General features: G+C 47.5%; 1 protein-coding gene across 4 annotated transcripts in view; it reads right to left on the bottom strand.

The window, feature by feature from the left end:
• The window catches only part of DYNC1I2 (dynein cytoplasmic 1 intermediate chain 2), a 476,044-nt gene extending 460,924 nt beyond the window's left edge, over positions 1-15,120 (bottom strand). For all 4 annotated transcript variants that reach the window (XM_086956121.1, XM_086956122.1, XM_086956123.1 and 1 more), the window contains exon 1: positions 14,993-15,120. The gene's annotated coding sequence lies outside the window, so the exon portion shown is untranslated. The remainder of the gene's footprint in view (positions 1-14,992) is intronic.
• Positions 15,121-20,339: the final 5,219 nt, after the last annotated feature.

Genomic DNA, 20,339 nt, shown 5'->3' with positions numbered 1-20,339 from the left:
GTTTAGGGTGAAAGTTAAGGTTACGGTAGAGTTGAGTAAAGATAACGGTCAAGGTAAGAACCAAGGGCCAATAGCAGGAAATGTGACTAATTATTTAGGTCAAAGTAGTGGTTATCCAACCATCAGCTTAAGAGGCTTGCAAAACTTGGGGGCGTGGCTAAGCACGCAGCGAGGCTGGACGCGTCTTAACAGAGCTCCGGCGTGAACCTCCACAACGGGGGTTATTTATCCGACATATACTCCTTACAGCTGGCCACAAATCGGAGTATCGTGCCGTGGGTACATTGGCTGACATCGGGCCGAGTCTCGAGCTTCCACGAGCACCAGGTCCGTACCAACACCGCCGCGGAAGATCAAGCCGAGCGGCAGGCAGCCGCGCCGGCAGGACTCGCGACGCAACGCCGGGGATCGGACCGGAAGTGGAGGCTGCGAAAGCAGGCGAGGAGCGGGGACCACACGGAGGAGGCCGGGCCGAGGCGCTGTACACTACCGCCGGCCTATCGAAGACCCCCTGTGAGGCTGCCGACAGACGAAAGGCACATTGCGGGCGGTGAGGAGGGACACCCATAGCAGACCCGGGCCGGCGACAGAGACTGGGAGCAAGGAACAGGCGTTGCTGTCCGCGAGGGGAGCCCCCCCCCCTTGGTTGCAGAGAAAGACGGAGACCGAGCACTGGAGGGCAGGAGAGCGCAACAGCGGCGGTAGGCGGCAGGCGGAGGACTGCTGACTGGAAGCCTGCACGCCCGCCCACAAACACCAGCACCGGAACCCCGAAGGGAAACCCCGAGCTACAGGGACACCCAAGCCAGGGTCCGGGGGCCCACACCACGCCACACGCGTCAGTAAGTGCCGGCGTGTCGAAGCCACGAGCGCTAACAGGCCTTTCCGTGCTGCAAGGAAGAAGTGCCCACACTAGCACGGCAGCGTCTGTCCAGAGGCCGGGCTCCCAGGGCCCACAATACAATCACGGACCCAGAGCGGGAGAAGCGCACACGGGCCCGACACCCTTGGGGGACCCACTGCGCGCTCAGGACTGGGGACACCGGAAAGCAGCGAGACCATTGCTCAATCACCCGGAACCCCGGCGCGCCACCTGGCCACAAGACCCGACGGAGCCCGCCTGAAAAAGCCATTGCAGGCCAGACACCTTGTCACCGGGCCGCGAGGAGGCCGCTCCAGCAGCGAAACGCACAGGTGTTGTCTGAGACGACCACGACACCACGCCGGACAGACACGGCAAGACCTACGCACCACCACTGCCACGCCGTGCATGAGCCAGTCGAGGCAAGTCGCCAGCAGAGCACATGCGACGGCGGCATACCGGAGAGGACAGTGGCCACCACAGGGGCGCTAAACAGAGCTACCCCTCGGCGGACCAGACGAGAAGCGACCACCCATAGGGCTCTGGCCTGGGATGTGGAAACAGGGCCGCAAGAGGACCTAGTGACAATCACAGGGGTCCATGCCCTAGAGAGCCTGGCCGGGAGAAGAGGGAGGTGTTGACGACCGGGAGCTCTGCATCCAATAAGGGCGCTAAAGACCACGAGGCACCCAGGGGAAGAGTCGTGTGGAGCTAACTCCACTGCAGATACACAACGGTGAGCGAACGGCGTCGCTGCAACGAGGCACAGAAAGCAGATCCAACACCGTCTGAGGCCAGAAAATACGGCCGGACCCACCTGGCCAGAGGAAACCAAGGGAGTGCAACACGCACAAAATCGTGTAGCCTGCATCCCGACCTGACCGAGGTCAGTGCACTGGGCACCTGCCTACCAAACCATCTCGCAAGCACAGGGACACTGTGACCTGCACTGAACTATCATCCAGCGGTGGGAGGACACATGCAGTCCCGCCGGACCATTCTACCCCGATCTCCCGACTGGTGAACTCTCCCTAGACTGTGTTTGCACAACTTGGAACACTGCCAAGTAGTGACACCGGAGGTTACTCCTGCAAAGGCACTAGCAAGCAAGGCCCTGCCCATGTCTGGAGGAGCTGGGAAGCGTGTGGGAGCAGGGGGTACTAACACAAAAGGCAAGATGGATAAGACGCCGAAACCAGGCGAGGCAGACCCAGTGACGGCCAGACTGGACTCAGTCCTGGCAGCCATGGAACGACTGGAGAATTCAATACAATCCACGCGAACATCGCTGGAGGCGAAAATTGATGGAGTCGCCATAGATCTGACGCACCTGAGGGCAGATCACAAAAAACTTGCCGAACGCACTGCGGTCCTGGAACACACAGTATCGGACCTGGAACCACGAGTCACGCAATCAGATAAACAAATGAAGGTGGTAGCGCACGAACAGACTCACTTCTTTAACACCTCCGAAGAGGTCGAAACCTGGCTGGACAACGGGACGGACAAAAACACCGCAAGGCCAGCAGACCAGCCCCGAGCGAGAAGACAAAGAGGCCCTAAGCGGAGACGCAGAAAGAGATCACCCTTGCCACCAGCGGATGGAACACAACAAAACGCGGGCCCACCCGAGGAAGAAATGCGCCGGGAGCAACAGGAAGCACTACGAATAGCCACGGAACTCAGCAACTCACCGGCCCAGCGCTCTTTACTGGCTACTAGCCCCAGGGCATTACTGAGCGATGACGAGGCAATATACGGAATACCGGATTCACAAGTATCCGAAGACTTACCAGACGTCACACCACAGACGGCGGACCTGTTTGGATAACAGATTGGCGTACCCTGGCGCCTCTCCCCCCCACCCCCCTTTATTTTTCCCCCCCATCCTTCCTGCTCACTCTGACTGACCGAAAGGGGTAGCGTGCTGGAAGGAACATGACATCCGATGCTGATGGGCAACACGAGAGGAGGCCGAAGGAGCAGGTCGCCTCTCCTGGTGCGCCCACCTGAGACGCAGTGAGTAGATGCCGAGACTGGTCGAGCGCTGGCAGTCAGCCGATGGACAACCACAGGTAACTTTTTCTAACTGGGCTCACTGAACTGGGACCTTACAGTCCTACATGGCCCGGCGGGCTCGTGCCGCTGCCGAACTCTGCAGACAGGTGCCTGAGGTGCCTTGCCGACTGATGGACGCACTGCCGTGTCTGATATGCGGCCTACCAAGTGGTCAGCTGAGACAGCTGATTTCTTCCCCGCGTGGGGCAAAACACGCACCCGCGCTTTGTTTATTGATAGTGACTCCCTCGCCCCGCGTGATGGGCAGCGACCCCCCTGATTTGAATGTTAACAATCTCAGTAAAGTGTTTGGATGACTGCACGTTCAGCAGCCGACCTTTTGGTATTAATCCCTGTTTACGTCCCCTTCCCCCTTTTTTAAGCTCTGCTGCATCCACAAGTTGGTAACGGACTCAATGTATTCAACTCTGCGTCCCACAGGTACACGTGGAAATGTTGTTGTGATGGGGGATGGGAGGCTCTGTAGAGAGGCCGACGAGGCTGGAGGGGTGGGAGGAGGAGCGCCACTGATGACCTGTGATGACTACGGTTAAGATTTGCACATGGAATGTGCATGGCATACACACACCCTCGCGTAGGTACATGATCTACTCATACCTGAAGAGACACAAGGTCCAAATCCCACTCTTGCAGGAGACTCATCTAACCGCACCCGAGGTACACACACTGCGCAGACGATGGCGCGGACAACTTTACGCGACAGGGTTTTCCTCCTATGCACGGGGTGTGCTGATATGGGTAAAACCAGGGATCCCGTTTGACGTTGAGGACTCCTATATAGACGGAGAGGGGAGGCTGGTGGTAGTGAAGGGGCGGCTAGACGGGCGCCCGATGGTTTTGGCATCGATCTATGCTCCCAACACAGATCAACAGGGGTTTCTTACGAGAGTCTCGGCAGCTCTATCACCCTGGCACGGGACCCCCTGGATACTAGGGGGGGGGGGGGACTACAATGGAGTGCTGGACACTACTTTAGACCGCTCCTTCCCGCCAATACCCAATGCACCAGTAGTGGGCGCCATGAAGGCCCTTACGGCCTGGGCCACCCACTGGAACCTACAAGATGTATGGCGACACCGCAACCCAGGCACCCGAACATACTCAAACTACTCAGGTGCCCATGACCTACACACACGACTAGATAGGTACATGCTCACTGAAGATTTACTCCCATTAGCGACTGACGCATATTACATGGGCCGGACGCATTCGGACCACAACCCCCACATGCTAGATGTCACATGGGCAAATGCACACCCCCCTATCCCCACCTGGAGGCTGCAACCGGATCTCCTGTTGGACGCACCTTTCCGAGACTCGCTGTTCACGCACATAGTACACTACTTTGAGGAAAACACGGGCACAGCGTCCACTCCCCAGATAGAATGGGACGCGTTCAAAGAGGTGATAAGGAGACAATGCTTGGGCACACAGGTAAACCTTAGGCGGCGAGTAGAGAAAGACCTTAAAAGAGTGGAGGCGGGGCTAATACAACACGAGCAAGACACGATGAGGGATGACGGAGCGGAGCTGCGGGCCGCACAGGCGGAACATGAGAAACTGATAGAGAGGCTGCGTTGCCTGAACTATGCAGCCCATTCGGCGCGCACCCATGATAGGGGAGATAAACCCGGCAAGTTGCTGACCTGGTTAATTAGCAGAGAGGAAAAGACAAAACCAGTAACGGAAATACTGGGAGATGAGGGGGTACTCCTACACACTCAGAAGGAGATACATCGAGTGTTCACTGGTCACTATGACAAACTGTACCATTCTTGCTTACCAACCCCCGCTCCGAACACCGAAGAGTACCTGTCACCGATACCACTACCGACTCTTAGAGACGCTCAACGTGATGAATTGGCGGCACCTATCACGTCTGAGGAACTCCGGGTAGTCATTGCGGCGCTGTCCAATGGAAAATCCCCGGGCCCCGATGGACTCCCTGCGGAGTTTTACTAGGCATATCCGGATCTCCTGATCCGGAATTGATCAAAATGTACGAGGCGGCACTGGAAGACTCCTCATTACCACCCACCCTAAATGAAGCCACCTTGGTCTCCCTCTTAAAGCCCGGAAGGGACAGGACATAGTTGGGTTCATACCGGCCACTCGCCCTTCTGAACACCGACTACAAAATATTAGCATCCACATTAGCCCGGAGGCTAGCCCCATACACGCCCACACTAGTCCACGCGGACCAGAACGGCTTTGTACCCACACGCAGCACGTCGCAAAACATCCGCCGGCTATTCAGGGTACAGGAATACGCGAGGGCGCCCTGGCCACGATCGGGGTGTCTTGTACTAGATTTGGAAAAGGCATTTGATTCAGTGGAATGGCCGTACCTCCGAGCAGTAATGCAGAAGAATGAACTAGGAGAGGCGTTCATAGATATGGTCAGCCTTTTCTATCAGACGCCCAGTGTACGGGTCCGGATTGGAGGCCTCCTGTCCGCTACCATACCAGTAAAAAGGGGCACGAGGCAGGGTTGCCCCTTGTCGCCGCTGCTCTTCTCCTTAGCGATGGAACCGCTGGCGGTACTGCTGAGGAGACAGGGCACGGATTGGGGTATCCCACTGATAGATAGCACGCACGCGGTCTTGCTGTATGCTGATGACCTGCTCCTCTATGTCAGGGACCTCACGCAGATACCGCAAGAACTCAGAGACACCCTGCGAGAGTTCACGATTCAGGACTGAAAGTTAATTGGGGGAAATCCGGGGTCTACCCCTTTCACCCCGACATGCAGGAGTGTGAGGTGCAACTGGGTGGCATGACACTGACCTGGCACGCAGGCACCTTCAAATACCTGGGCATCCACATCTACCGGTCCCCAGCGGATGTGCTGGAAGGCAACCTGGTCAGGGCCATCTCCTCTCCACGAGCCCAAATGGCTCTCTGGAGCACGCTCCCACTGAATGTCCCAGCCCGAGTCACCCTGACGAAGATGATAGCACTCCCGAGGCTACTTTACTATTACTCTAACATGCCGGTGTATGTTCCCAATCGGATCTTCAGAGAACTAGAAACCATGATCCGGGCGCTCATTTGGAACACAGGGAGACCCAGAGTGGCGCTGAAAAAGCTATACGCCCCAGTGACCATGGGAGGATTGGCGGTTCCTAACCAGGAGCTCTACTATCTTGCGGCGCAACTGCAGTGGGTGGTGGGCTGGCTCGCGGAGAGGAACCTGGCTGATACGGCCTCGGAGACACCGGCCCTGACCCACCTCCGTGCGCTTGCGCTGTTCCATCCCCTAGCTAAACCAACCCGCGGAACACAGCTACATCTGGCGGTGGCACTCAAATGCTACAAACATGCCTAGGGACTCACGTGGGCGGCCGCACCCTACGCCCCTGCGCTCCCGTTGCAGGGTATGCCCAGAGACGGGGGCGTGATCACTGCGACCATGCTGGAGAGATGGGAGCTAGCTGGGATAGAAACGATGACGGATCTATACAAAGATGGCGCCCTGATCCCGTTTGAGAGCCTGGTTGCGGATACCGACTTACCGGCGGGGCAGTTCCTACTGCACGCCTCCATGATTCGGGAATGCACGAAGCAATGGGGAGACATGACTGAGGAACCACAAACGCACCTACTGATGCAGTACCTCCATATCATGGGAAATGGGTCGCACATGATACATTGGCTGGCGCAGGCACTACAGTCACACACGGCATGCACGCTTCAGCCACTGAGGGACAAATGGGCAGTTGACAGAGGGAGGGATTGGACAGACAAGGAATGGGAGCGGATCCTGGAAGGACCACGCAACTCGAGATTCAAAATCATACAATTCTACATCATGCATAGAGCTTACCTGTCCCCTGACAAAATTAACTGTTACTTTGCGCTGGATACATCCGGCTGCCCGCGCTGTTCGTTGCTGAATGCTGATCTTCTGCACATGCTGTGGGCATGCCCCAGGCTGCAGACGTATTGGCAGGACGTGACAACACTTCTAACGAAAGGTGTAGGGGCAGAGCTACGACATGCATGGGAGACTTGTTTGCTGGGGCTGTTCAAGAGGTCGAAACAGAATAAAGCTCATGCCAGGTTCTGGGATTGGTAGCCGCCAAAAGACTCATAACACGACATTGGAAGGACGCGAATCCTCCACAAACGAAACATTGGCGCGCCTCGTTCACCTATTGGGCAATAGCAGAAGGCGCGATACTCCGCAGGGAGGAGACAGTGGGACTGCGAGCCATACCGATCGCGCAGATCTGGGACGACCTCCTCCAGGCCTTCGGCAGAGCATGCCAAGAACAGGGAATAACATAGACATGGGAATTGCCCTGACACGTACACACGGTAGAAATATAGAGAGGCGACCCACCTGGGAATTAGAGAGACGCAGATGGGCAGAGACACGCAGAAAACATATAGCAAGAAGTACACACAAGACGCAAGGACATCACAAGACGCAAGGACATTGCCTGGCCCTGCCCTCCTCCCCCCACCCCCTCCCCCCCTCCCCACGGGAATGATCGCTCTTGCACCTAGCCGATGCAGAAATACGACTCCCCCACAACAGCCACACCCCACCACTCACCCACCAAGCCACGCACTCCAGTCCACGATTGCGAAACATCCACGGCACGCATAGACACGGTACCTGACTACGGGACTCTGATGACCAGAGTCGTAACGCAGTGCTCCCTTTCATTTGTGTTAGTTTTTGCCCCCTCCCTGATATTATTTACTTCCTCCCTTTGTTCGGAGGTTGGTTTTACAGACTGTTGCCCCCCAGTTGACAGCGCTGTAGTTTCAAGATTCGCGGGCACACTAATAGGAACATAACGCACGGCAACGCATACCACACTACTCCGCTGACGTAAAACAACTGACATGATGCACTCTCAGATCGCAGCATCACCACATCGAACGAAGAGACTGGCCCACCCAAAGAGGTCTCCCGTTAGGAAAACATTAAACCGTGACACTGAGTATGGAACCGAGGGGTGCACAGTGGGTAGCGAGCTACAGATTGCGCCCGAACACCATGATAAACCGGGTACTCTGGTGAGATAGAAGACGCCACATGCAGTGATATGTTACGAGGAAATGCTAATTGATATAAATGTTGGTTTCTCCCTTTAATGCTAACGGCTCAGTTATGTGGCGATTGAAATCTTCAGAATAATTGCTGTTAATGATCACACCTGTAATGCACATGCTAAACTGATTTATGCTTCCTCATTAAGAAATGCCTAAGTGATGTAACAATATATTGAACGGTTAATAAACATATTTAAAAAAGAGGCTTGCAAAACTTTGTATCAGAGATAGACAGAATCAGAGCTAGGTTAGTGTCAGACAAATGAGAAGAAACATATAGCCATACATATTGAGAATGCGGTCTGGATTTGCCTATCGACTTCTGGTAAACACTAAATTATTTTGCAAACCGACCTAAATACTAACAGGTGGGTTCGCAAAATAACAATTCAGAAGAACTACTTGCCTTTTGCAAATGAGTTTCTACTTCAACTTGGGAGTCTGTAACTTATCACTGGTATGAGACTGGAATTATGGTTGTAAACCACTGTCACACAGGGTACTGATTTAGTTTTGGAAGGGATGCCAAAACAAGTGCCCTTGAGAAACCAAAAACGTTTTCTGAACGTAAAATATTTTTAGTAAATTTAAAAAAAATCATTTAATGTTTGCAAATCCTCTGATTTACGAACCAGAGAGTTTGCGACAAATAAAAAGCATAGCATATCTGGCCCAAAATTTGAGTAAGGGTAAAAGGAAGGACTGCGGTCAGAGTAAGGTTTCTCTATAAAAACTTTAGAAAAATGTACATCATTAATGGAAAATAAGAGTAATTTGTATATGGAAAATGTATACTATTTAATGAATTATTTTAAAGTAGCAAATACTTTTTAATGGCAGGCCCAATACATTGTAAGGTATAACAAAATCCGAATTTTTCTTTGACATAGTTTTCAATTATTCATTTTCAGAAAAACAAGATTTCTCCTAAATGTACTTGGATGAAATAACACAGATCTGCTTGAAGTGGTGTGAAATAACTGGTGAAATTAGGGAAGGTTTTGCAGCTCTTGCAGAAACAAGACTGACATACAATTTGGGTTTGCAGCTTCAAAAAGCTAATATTGTACATTATATATCACATTTATAGAAGCCTTAAAAACAGAACAGTGACAAGGAAAGGTGTTGAAGTCTTGTGACAAGTTGACGAGGTTAAAGTAACGATCCTACTGAGTGTCTAGGAAGTAATACATGTGCAAAATTAATTCAGTAAAATCCCCTAAAATGGTTGCTGGAACTAGCTTGTCAGTATGTCATATGTATTCTTTCCTGGTTGTATATAAAGCACTCAGTTACCCTAGTGGCTTGGGACGGTGCTGTCTATTAAATTTACTAATCAATAAAATAAAATGACAGTGTGTTTGAAAACCTAGCCAGCCTACAACTGGGCGCCACCCATGATGGTCGCCAACAAGTGAGGAAATCATGGGCTGTAAAGATGTGCATTACACCTTCCCAAGCAAGCGGTAATGCAACCTTATGCTCAACAGCTCACTTGAGACAGGCTCAGTAGTTCTCCCAATTAAACCTCAATGCTGGAGTGCACCACACACACCAACTGCCACTCGAAGAGGCAAATCCCTAGAGCACAACATTCTCCACCTACATGGGTTTGAAACAATGCAAGAAACTGAGTTTGGGGTTATCCTTGGCAGCACAGTTGTTACAAAACACAATCTGAGAGGTGTCAGTAGGGCTGAAAAGTGTGTGAATATAAGCAACAGCATCTTGATCTATACCACATCTATTCAAGTGCATCACGCAAGGCTATGGGCAGTGATACTTAGGATATTTGAGTGTGAGTTGACATACAGAAATGTGAGTACCTAAAAGATCTCATTGAATGTTTTAGATATATATGTTCTGATATGGGAGCAAGAGCAATTTTGAAGACGATAGACATTGAATCAGCTGGACTGCCACCGCACATCACTTTGGTCTGTAGCTTCCTTGACATGGCCATGAACTGTGGGAGATTAATCTCAAACTCTGAGAGTCCCTGAGAGAGCTCACAAAAGGCAAGACAGAGTAGACTTGTAATGATAGATTTGTGAAGGCCTTCCAGGCCATAAAGAATAATTTGCGGCCCTATGCCATAATTAAGTACTTTGATCCTATAAAAGATACCAAAGTTGTAGTTGATGCCAGCCCTTGATTGCTGGGAACATAACTGCATCTAAAGCAAGTGCTAGATAGCTCCTCTGACTGACACGGAGGACAGATACTCTGCCAACTTGAAAAAGCAGCACTGGTCATCAAATGTTGATATCAACATTTTCACCTCTATCGCTAGGGAAAAGACTTCAGAGTTATCACGGCTCACAAGATATTAGCTACAGCTAATCCACAAGGAAAACGAAAGCACATATTACTACTCTACTACTGATTTAAGGTGAATCTTGGGTTCTGGAGTAGCGGGCTACTCGCTGTAAACTGCTCTAACGCCCCATCGGGGACGGTAAGTACAATATAAATACAAATTACAATTACTATTGTATCGGAGACCCATCACTGTGGACAGAGAAGTACTACTTCAAGTCTACAACTCTGCTGTTCAAAACCACCAAAGAAACAACAACCTTCCAACAACAATCCTTGGGACTACATTTCAAGATACTCTGGCACCTTGACAGTGTTTGGATGCAGAAAAGCTGGGAAAATGAATGAACTTGCACATCAAACCACAGAAGATGCACGTTCCACAGCCATGTCCCTGGAACATATAAGAGGCAACACCAGATGGCTTTCTACAAGTGTCAATTTGAGCCATGAAACAGAATATATGAAGGCACTTTGTGGAAGACCAACAAAAAGAGACCACAGGCCGGCTAGCGTGGATATGGAAATTTCATCATAATGCCAAGTAGCTAGGATAATAACCCAGGAGAAATGTGCAGAGACACAAAACATTTTAAATGCGGATTCCTGCACTCTACTTGATGGTACCTGATGTTAAACCCTCCTGCTGGTGCATGATGCAAATGCCACGTATGCTGTAACACAAGTGCTTGATTCTGCATCATCTGACTGTGTGGCACCTAAGCTTGAGAAACTATTTGCCACTTGTACCCTACCAAAAGAGATCAAGACAGATAAATGGACCCTCCTGACAGAGAACAGAGTTTCAGCTGTATTTCATTATTTCAATGTCCAACATACAAAAAGCGCTCACTGATGGCCGAAAACAAACACACAAAAAAGGATGAACCATCAAAAAGGTGATACACAAAAGGTGAATAGCAAGTGAAAACTGAGCAGTTTGCCTACACCTAACTTAGAACATACACAAACACACGCCACAATGCCACCAAATGTGCTGCAGGCTGTTTAGGTGGGTGATTCGAGACACTTTCCCATTACAGTGCACCGGCTAATGAAAGTAATATTCATAGGCACAACAATGAGAAGGGGAGTTCCCTATCAACCACTCACACAAAGGTTCTAGTCATGGTCCCAGAAAGGGACCTGTGATAGACATTCAGGGACAAACAATTCCATTTGAATGTGCACCATTGAAAGAGCTGACCAGGAAAGGCACCAAGGTTGGGGCCGAAAGGAAAAGAAGAGCCCCAAAACATATTAATGTTCAAGAATAGTGGGCACTGGCCACTCCACTCTCTGGATGAGATATCTGGTAAAAAGAAGAAAGAAAGAGAATAGGATGGGTAAAATGTGAGCAACTATCAGAACTGATAACCCTATTGGGATGGTGTTGGATGCGAGTGAGGTGGAATCCGGCCATTGTGGGTACCAGAAAGTTACACCGTCGTCCTCATTGGTATGGTTGCAAGACTACACTAAGCGTAATGAAAAAACAACATTATGCTAGGAGAAAATGCCATTTCCTTGTTTTGTATTTTGGGAATGGTTGGTTGTTGTTGCTTTGGCACACACGTTGATGTACCAAAGAACTAACACACACCTATCTCTCCCAGAAAACAAGGTCTCTTCAACCAACCTTCACTAACCAAACAATATTCAGCTATACAAGCACTCCTACATACCCTTGAACCCATCCAGTGACATAAAACCCCACTCTTTTCTACCCAAACCACACAACACAGCCCTCTTTTATACCCACTCCCTACACAGCCCCTCTTCTCATCATCCAAAAGCCCAGAACAACACCTAAAGAGACATAACACATTGTCCAAGCCAACAATCCAAATAGTGAAAAAACATACTACTCAAGCAGAATCCAGAATGTTAAATGCCCCAACAATTTTCTTTTTTTAAATTCTCACTGAACTTCAAGATCCCAAATGCACCAAAGGAACCTATCACTCTTCCCAAGGATTTTGTCACAAACTGGCAACTCATTACACAACAAAAGCAGACATGCTAAATTCATACTTAACGCCCAGAAAAAATAAAGAAAAACACAACAGTGCTAACCCAAGGTACGGTTAAGACAGCCTCAGCTTCAAAGAACTTTCATCAGCTGATTTTCTAGATCTTGTCAAAGTGAACAGGCCAATTGGTTACCCATTGACCAGTATCCCCTCAAATCTTTAAAAACATTCTGCTAACAACCACGGTGATTCTAGTCAAAACAATCAACAACTCCTTAACAACAGGAAATGTTCCTGAACTTTAAAAAAAAAGACACATATGCCCATTATTAAAGAAAACAAACCTGGAGGTTGGAGACCCTGACAATTACAGACCTATAGCAAATGGGCCATTCCTAGGCAAACTTATAGAAAGAGCAGCCTTCACCCAGATGTTGCAATTCATTGAAGAAAACTCCCTACTTTTCAACTTCCAAACAGGATACCGTGATTTACAACCTGTCGCGCTGTATCTAAATATGTAAAATAATTTTTCCCTACCATTCCGTTTATTTTTCTATTCACCAAATCACACTGAGCACTATTTATTCATGCACGTCTCCCCCTCTGGGACAACCTTTCTCGTCTATAGAATTTTGAAGTATTACAATTAAATAATATGTTTCACCTGTAAAGAAATTAAATAAATTGAATGGTGTACTTTGTCCTTTGGTTTGTTGCACCTCCTTCCCATTGAATGTATAAATAAGATATTGAGTATTGTGAACCACTAGAAATTCAATTGCTCTTGATGTTCACCCACATTATTGTCTAAATCAGACAGGATTGATTCATGATTTGTATCCAAGTCTAAATAAGGTCGAGGACAACTGTATTTTGGTCCGTCTTTGAAAAACGGCGCCGGGAACCAAAAAAGGGAGAACGGTACCAACGAGGTGCACCCGCCTTCATGTCGATATCAACTTGTCCGCCCAACCTGAATACTACTTTTTTCTCCTCCCGGTTACCACTCGAATTGTAAACAATCGAGATTCATCAAATCCCGCAGAGTTTGAGTACACACGCTTTGGAATTCCGAATACAGGATTCCATGTAACGCCCCAACCGGGTGCTCTCACTTATGTATTTCCGCCCATCACTTGTGAGGCCCTGAAGATTCGCAGTCTGTTCCCTGCGATGAAACACATGTTGGCCTATGCAAAGGAACAATAAACAGAAATACTACACCAAGAACAGAACGTTTCTGAACTGATATATGTCAACTTATGTTTATTCATTTTCGAAGTTTGACCTAAAGTTTTGATGTGCTTAATTACTTCCACCACTTCAACTGATACCAGTATTACTAAGAATTAATTGATATTGTATAGTGCAGGGGCTTTGTTGTCTTTTGTTAATTGTGTGGATCTTTTTTGGTCCTTCCCAGAGCGGTTGTGAGGGATTACCGTTCACCTCATTGCCTATACCGACTACTTTTTGTTACCTTTACTTTGCGGCCACTCAGGTTGTGCGCCTAGTCATTCTGGAATACCTAAAAAACCTCCCAGCTGTGTATTATTTCACTCTTGGCCCATATTTGTCATTGGCTTGTGTAATTGTCCTACGTAAATTCTGGCTTCCGATTCGTTATTAGGCTTGTTAATCCCTCCATAGTCCCGCCTTGTCTTCATTTGTAACCTACCATGAGGACTGGTCCTTTTACATCTGTTGTTATACGGTATGCCAATGTAAGCACAATTTTCTTTAACGGTTTGTCCTACTGCAGGCACTTCACGCTTTCCTGCAACATTCAGCGCACCTAAAAGCTTTTTTGGGTAAAAGCGCCCCATACCACACTTTCACTTTAATACCATCTGGTAACCTTTCTTTAGACACGTCTAAATGGCCTCCATTAACATGAAAGTGCAGCATGGGGGGGCTAGAAACAGCAAGCATTTGCAATCCAATAGGTCTCGCATTTTACAAACTTTCACCTATTGGTATTGTAAATGACAGTGCCTTTAATTATTGCAGATTTTTTAAACACAAATAAAAGGCATTGTGATTTACAATGCCAATGGTTTAAAATCTAGCTATTGCGAGACCTATTTCATGCCAATACATTTACATTTACATTGCAAATGCTTGTTATTCCCAGATACTAAGTGCTTTGCATGCTATCACTGGACTGAGGGCGGGCTTAAGGAGAAAAAACACTCCCAACTTTCCACTCTGCTCCAAACAATACACACCTTCAATCCCTTCAAGATGCATTTCATCTCCGCCACTCCATTTCCCCTGCCCCATTTCCTGTGCCGCCTCCTTCATCACCCTCTCAAAGTCAGTCATTCTTGCTGTATCATGACACCGGTCTCTACCAATCCCTAGTGCATCATCACACCCTATGTCAGCGTAACCCTCCTGCTAAACAATGCCACACGTTCCAATGGTCCCCGTCTGGTATGTTACTTCCTACATCACCAAGGAGAACAACTTTAGCAGTCCTCCCGGCACCACCACTCTAGTCCGGTTGTACTGCCCAGAGAGCAGAAGGCAGCCAGTGAATCATGCAGGCCACACCCGGGCAGCGCCAGGCTGGTTTGGGGAGGGTGCTGCACACCGCGCCTCCTCTTTAAGAAAGGCTCCCCTCTGTGTTCCCCTGAATTGTCCCGCCGACCCAAAAGCGCAAATTCGTTCTACGGCCGACACAAACCTATTTCTGCAGTGATTAATCCAACAACCGCCTCCCTGGTCCGGCTACTTCCTCCGCCGGCGAAGAGCTGCAGATGTGACAGTGACGTACGGCGGCCCCGGAAGGACAAAATGCAACAAACGCGCAGCCGTATTGGACGGTAGCACATCGCCATAGAAAATGAAAGGCAAGCTGTGGATAGTAGCTCCGAGCTCATCTTCAGTTTTAATGAAAATATTATTCATTTTTCCACTCTGACATTTCGAAATATTTATTCAGCAGCGGTTTGGCGAGTGGGGTCTCATGCTTGTCAATATTTTAGATGGGAAATTTCCGATTTCTTAAGGTAAAGATGACGCTGTTTCATACATGGCACCATTTCAAAACAGAAAAGCAAGAGACAGTCAAACAAAATAGTGAGATATTATTTTCTCCGTTTTCAAACACTGTAAAAAATGCGATTTTAGAGGAGAGACAGTTAAATACAGCCACATTTGACTTTAAAAATCCGTAGTCTCCCGGTTCAATTGGTCCTGTTAGTGTGTATGTGTTTTTTTCGTTTCTGATGGTATTTAAAACCCTGTGTTTAATGCACACACTGCTTTTTTTAACTAGTAGACTGCTGGGTTACTTATCTTTGGTCTCATTTAAAGCACTGAATAAACATCAATTCTCGGCTGAAGTCATGGTATATCCAAGGTAATTTAAAACATTTGTCAGCATCCTCAAAAAGAATTTTCAATTTTATTGAGGACATGAAAGCATGGATTATGCTTCGTTTTCCTCACTGACATAAAAACAGAAGCCAATAGAGTTAGAACATGACTTTCATAAGGAACTACAAATCCCATGAACCTCCATAGCTCCTTTATTTATTTATTATTTTATTTATGCATTTTTATAAAGCGCAGACTTTACCCGAAGGTGTCAGCGCGCTGTACAATAGAACCAGTTACGTTACATGAGAGAAATGTTACAAAATAGAACGTACAAAAATAGCAGGACACAGAATCAAACACAGCAGGCAAGAGGAACACAATATCAAACACAGCAAGCAAGGAAAGTACAAAAATAAATAAATATTACAAATTTTCAATGACTAACGAACTTCCTGGCGCGGTCTGAGAATGAAGGAATTAGTTCTGAAAGTGTCTTTGGAATAGAAGAGATTTGAGGTCTGCTTTGAAGATCCGGATGAAGGTGGTGTCACTGAGCAATGGAGGAAGCGAGTTCCAGAATCTCACAGCATTACCTGAGAACGATTGAGCCATCAATTTTTCCCTTTTGAAGGAGGGGGGCTCAAGCAGAAACTTTTCAGCATTCCGAGAAGGTCTCAAGCCTCCAGACAATTTCAGGTTATTCACCAGATAGCGGGGGGGGGGGGGAGTGCAAGGCTTTGTGGTTGATGCAAGCCGTTTTGTAAATAGCTCTAGCCTCTATGGGAAGCCATTGGAGAGAAGACAGGTTAGGAGTGATATGGTCACTTCGTTTGGACACTGAAATGAAGCGAGCTGCTGAATGTAGGACGGATTTGAGTGGTGAGAGGAGAGATTTGGGAAGGCCAGTCAGAAGAGAATTACAATAATCCAGTCTAGAGAGAACTAGCGATTGGACCAAGATTTTTAGGTCTTTCTCCAGGAAGAACCGACGAATGCCCCACAGAAGGCGCAGCTGATAACGTGCGTTCTTGGCATTGGAGTTGATGTGTGAGATTAGGTTGAGTCTTTTGTCAAACAGGATTACTATTGCAACAAGACATCATCAGTAGGGTAAAACTAACCTGTCTCACGACGGTCTAAACCGAGTTCACGTTCTAGGGATTTAGCGCAGTCGACAATGATGGGTTTACTGTTGAGTAGATTCAGCTAATCCATCCAGGATTGAACAGGAGGCGGGGAGAGAGAGGTAGATAGGAGGATGAATTCAGTTTTGGAGGGGTTGAGAATGAGTTGGTGAACTAACCTCCAGTTGTGAATAGAGTTGAGTGTAGAGTTGAGTAGTGAGAGATCTTGTGAGGAAGACACCTTGAGGTAGATTTGGGTGTCATCCGTGTAGAGATGGTAGAGGATTCCAGATTTGCTTAGGAGGTCCCCTAATGGTTCCAGATAGAGATTAAACAGAGTGGGTGCAAGGATAGAACCTTGAGGGACGCCTTGACCAACCACCAGTGAAGACGAGAGACTGTTCGCAATCTTGATAATTTGGCATCTGTCCGAGAGGAATGAGGCAAACCATTTCAGCACTGTCCCTTCCACGCCCATTCTCTGTTTGAAGAGTGTTAAGGAGGGTGTTGTGATTAATCAAAGGCTGCAGAGAGGTCAAGAAGAATCAGAAGCACGATTTCCCCCGAATCAAGTATATACAGCGCATCATCAATCACTTGCAGCAGGGCTGTTTCAGTGCTGCAATTTTGAATAAAGCCAGAGTGGAACACGCCAAGGAGATTATTGTCCATAATGTGTTGGGAGAGTTGTTTTGCAACACATTTTTCTGTGATCTTTGAAAGAAAAGGGAGATTGGTGATGGTGCAGAAGTTATTGAGGTTGTTCGCACCTGGGGAGTTTTTTTTAGAAGGGGGTAACCTGTCCTGTTTTGAGGACAGCTGAGAGGGATCCTTGACTGAGGAAGATATTAACTAGCCTGGTCCAATAAGAGAGAGTATTGCTATAGAAATCAATGGCGATGACACTAGGTATGGGGTCAGATGAATAGTTGGAGGGTTTGGTTTCGAGGGTGCATTTGAGGAGGTCATCTTCTGAGATGGCAGCAAAGTTTTGCCAAGTGACTAAGGATTTTCGCTCCTCAATGTGGGTGGGGTGGGTGACCTGATCCACTAGTGATTTGACCTTTACATCAAAGAATATAGCGAATTCAGTTGCTTTCTTTGAAGCATCCTCAGGTTTGATGGTTTGGGGAGAACAGTTTGGGTTTTTGATGAGGTCAAAAAGTTTTATGGGTCTGTTTTTAGCTGAGTTGAGGAGGGATCTGAAATGGTATGCTTTTTCATGGAAGATGTGCTTGTAGTATTTGGATCTTGCTGAACGTAAAAGAGAGAGATTGGAGGTGGATGGAGATTGTCTTCAATGTTTCTCCAAGATTCGAAGGTTTTTCCTTTCGTCATAGAGAGCTTTATTGAACCAAGGTGCTGAGGGGGTGGGTCTTTTCCTTTTGCTTTGGAGTGGAGCGACATTGTCGATTTTGACTGCAAGGATTGCTAGGAAATGGGGTGTGAGATCGTTGACATTCACTGATAACTGTCCTTACAAGTCCTCAAAACTGGGAGACACCATTATGTTGTCTCTTTTTTTGCGAGGCAGATAATCCCTCAGTAATGTCCAATTATTATAAGTCCAACCGCCAAACTTCAAACCGTCTTGACATCGTAAAACGCCATGTCCCTCCTCGGTGACTCCTGTACCATGAACTGAAAAACACTCTTGCTTTTGGTCTGTGCTTACAAGATAAATAACACATATAATACTATCTTCAAATCATATTTTTGAAAAGTAGGGGAAGCTAAACAACTACGTTATATTGCAGAACAAAGCCACACAAGATATAGAAATAGTGACACCAAATGCATAATCCACATAATGAAAAAGCATAGCAATATATATATAATGCTTCAAACTGTATCTGAAATCGGGTTGGATAATCCTCTCCTCCATGTCCTTAATAGGACTGAATATTCTTATCAGGAAAGCTAGAAACTTTTGTATTCTTTGTCAGGACTAGAGGCTCAGATTATGCGTGTTCAAAGCTGATTCACCACCACTGATAGAACATTAGCAACCGATGTACATTAAAGCTATTTAAACGTTGAATCTGAAGTCCAATCAGCAACTTTTAATATGTACTCCAAAGTGGATCCTAAACCACAGGCTGTGGAAGCCACAGCACATTTAGCCAAATGTGCTCCATGGAGCTGAACATCAATACCAGCTTCAGCCATCACCCATCTAAACCATCTAGCTAGAGTTTCTGAAGAGACTTATTTGTAAGATTTGAATAAAGCAATCACTAAATGCCCATTGAAATCAGAGCTACTTAGGCTAGAGCATTGCTTGTTCGCCTTCAAGCATTTAACAACACACCATTTTTTATTGTTTGAGAATGCAGGGTACTCTATGATTCTTGAAAAATCTTTGTACATGTGGTAATGGAAAAAGACACTCCACAGGAGTATACTCTACCTGCGAGGTCCAGCACTTTGACATCTGAAACTCTCCTTCAGGATACCAAGCAGAAGAGGATTACCAGTTTGGCAGATAATTGTTTCATCGACAACTGAGTATTCTCTGGCCAACTTTCAAACATTCTCAATACCGCCCTCTGCCATCATGGGTGCAGAATTTCCACCACCAATATGGCAGAGAACCTAAATCCGCCATGCTGATGGATTGATAAATTGAAATCAAAACGCTACATTTGGCTCCTTCTAGTCCTTCAATAAACCGCTAATGATCCTCAGCAATTTTAGCTTAGATTTGAAAACACCAGGCCACTGTCTAAAATCAACACCTGTTTTATCATTTTCTTTTGCTCATTTACTCGCAACTGTTCACACTGACCCTTGTGCCTCAAGCCATCTCTCCCCTTCAGACCTCCTCGACCTTTGTAACTCCTACCTCCCTAAATATCCAACTGACCCTCCCAAACCCCACTCTACCATTCCAGTGATCCTGGGGATGTGCAGAATCCTTTCCTCCCCCATCTTCCCTAGAACCCCAACACAACTTACCGCCATCCAAACATGCTCTCCCCCCATAAACAACACGAAACCCCTCACATGCATGCTGATCAATTGCCGCTCAACTGTCCAGCATGCAACTGAAATAGCTGAAACCATTCTCAGCAAAGCCATTGACATTGCCTTCCTAACGGAAACTTGGCTCAAGGTCCACTCTGCATCTATCCTTAACCTACTCTTCCCCCCTCACCCCCCCCCCCCCCCGGTTACTCCATACTCAGAAAAGATAGACCAGATAGAATTGGAGGTGGTTTAGCTATCATCTTTAAAAACAAACTTCAAATCTCGCTTGTCAAGAACTCTGACCCTGCCACCTTTGAATACCTCGGAGCAGAACTTAAAATTTGTTTAAGGTCACTAATCTCCAGAAGATTCATGAGGAGATTAACAGCAGGGTCTTTGATATCATTCCAGTGGAGATTGAAGTCTCCAAGGAAGAGATTTTTAGAGCTGGAAATGAGGATTGTGTGAGGATGTCAGAAAGTTCCTCTGCAAAGGGAAAGGATTCGCCAGGGGGATGGTAGATATTATGTAGGCGAATAGTTGGGGCGCCCTGAATTTGCCACTCTCCAACTCGCACCAAAGGGGCTACTCTTGATGCCATCATCACCAACAATT

Source organism: Lissotriton vulgaris, chromosome 2_1 (assembly GCF_964263255.1).
Source record: "Lissotriton vulgaris chromosome 2_1, aLisVul1.2, whole genome shotgun sequence".
Classification (NCBI taxonomy): domain Eukaryota; kingdom Metazoa; phylum Chordata; class Amphibia; order Caudata; family Salamandridae; genus Lissotriton; species Lissotriton vulgaris.
This window is presented reverse-complemented; position numbering and strand designations above follow the sequence as displayed.